This window comes from Octopus bimaculoides, chromosome 15 (assembly GCF_046866305.1).
Source record: "Octopus bimaculoides isolate indiv1 chromosome 15, ASM4686630v1, whole genome shotgun sequence".
Lineage (NCBI taxonomy): Eukaryota > Metazoa > Mollusca > Cephalopoda > Octopoda > Octopodidae > Octopus > Octopus bimaculoides.
The window spans coordinates 34,246,699-34,248,583 of NC_142942.1; positions in this window are offsets into that span (position 1 = coordinate 34,246,699).

The following is a 1,885-nucleotide window of genomic DNA, read 5'->3' on the forward strand; positions in this document are numbered from 1 at the left end:
GTATGTGTATATATATATTTATAAATATAATTAAGAGATCAGCAAATATTTGCTTCACCATATACCGAAGTTCAGAAATAGCAGCTAAATTGATAATCCTTTACCCTTTTAATTTGTAATTTATAATAATTTATATATATATATATATATATATATATATGTGTGTGTGTGTGTGTGTGTATGAGTGTGTATGTATATATTTATATATCTGTATGTATATATTTATGTGTGTGTGTGTCTTTGTGTGTCTAAGTTTGTCCCCCTCGCCATCGCTTGATGACTGATGTTGGTGTGTTTATGTCCCCATGGCTTAGTGGTTTGGCAAAAGAGTCCAATAGAATAAGTACTAGGCTTACAAAGAATAAATGCTGGGGTGATTTTTTTTTTAACTAAAGGTCCCTATAATGTGGTGCTCTAGCATGGCCACAGTCAAATGACTGAAACAAGTAAGGATAAAATAGAATAAGAGTATATATACACACACATACAGTTTATCTATCTATCTACATATGTTTGTATACATATATTTGTGTGTGTATATCTATACATATAAATTTGACATGGACGATTCTTTCTTGTCTTGGGATTCACAGTCAAACAGCTGGGTGGAACTGTGCAAAAAATTACACAGATGTGTAGAATGATCCGGTGGTGATGCTGGGCTTAGTATTTTTTTCATAGTTCCCATGGTTACCGAGATAATCTACTATAATAATACTCTTGTGTTTATGAATGAGAAAGGAAGGGGTGATAAATAAATAAGGAAGAAAGGGGTGATGTCATAATTGGTAGTGGGATGATGAAAATTGTATGCTGAAAAAATAAATCAAACAGCGTTTCAACTCTGTGTGAATATATGTGTGTGTATGTAAAAGGGGGGTATGTGAATGAGTGTGTGTGTGTGTGTGTGCATGTGTGTACGCAATGGAAGTGGGATGGTTCGTCTTTGTTCACTTAGTATTTGGGTTTATTATTTGATTTGGTTGAATCTTGGTTGTTTTTTTTTTTGTTGGTCAGTTATTTTTAGCGTTTTGACAGAAAAAGTCATTCTAAAATTGTTTTTTAACGTAAGCATGCCCAAACAAGTTGAATGTTTACACAGAGCAGGTTTTACAGTCACATCATCCAAGCCAACCAGGTTTATGTATTAACCAAGAGCATATGTGTATATGTATTAACCAAGAGCATGTGTGTTTGAAAAAGTTAATTGAAAGTGTTCACACACTAGGAAAAACTTCTTCCAAAAACGGTTAGTAATATCCTGATGAAAGATTTTATAACCTTTCTTAAAAAAATAATTTTTTAAAAAGTATCCTCTTTATACTTAAAAACTGTTTTAAGTAATTTTTCCCAAAGACTTTCAAATATATATATATACCTGTAATATTTGGAGCCATTCGCCATGTTGGACCACTGAAATCCATAAGTTTTTTTCATTCTCTCTCTGTTTATTTTCTCTTATTCTTTTCTGTTGAAGAGCGTAGGCTTGAAACGTAAAATACTTTTTCATTTTTCCCGAGTGGCAAACTTATACACTTGCTTGTTGTTCATACAACTGTCTTCTTCTTTTGTTTTTCTATAAATTTCAACTATATATATTTTTATATATATATATATATATATATATATATATATGTATACATATATATATATTTATCATTATTATTATTAAAGCTGCAAAAACATTACAAAAGTATCACAAAAAAAACAGCTACTCAGAGTTTCATGTTGCCGTTTGTCACACAGTTGTGATTCAAAATGGAACAAGAAGCAGGTTGTACATATAATATATCTATCTATCTATCTATCTATATATATATATATATATATATATATATATATATATATATAAGAAGAAAATAGAAGGAAATGAATTTCCTATACA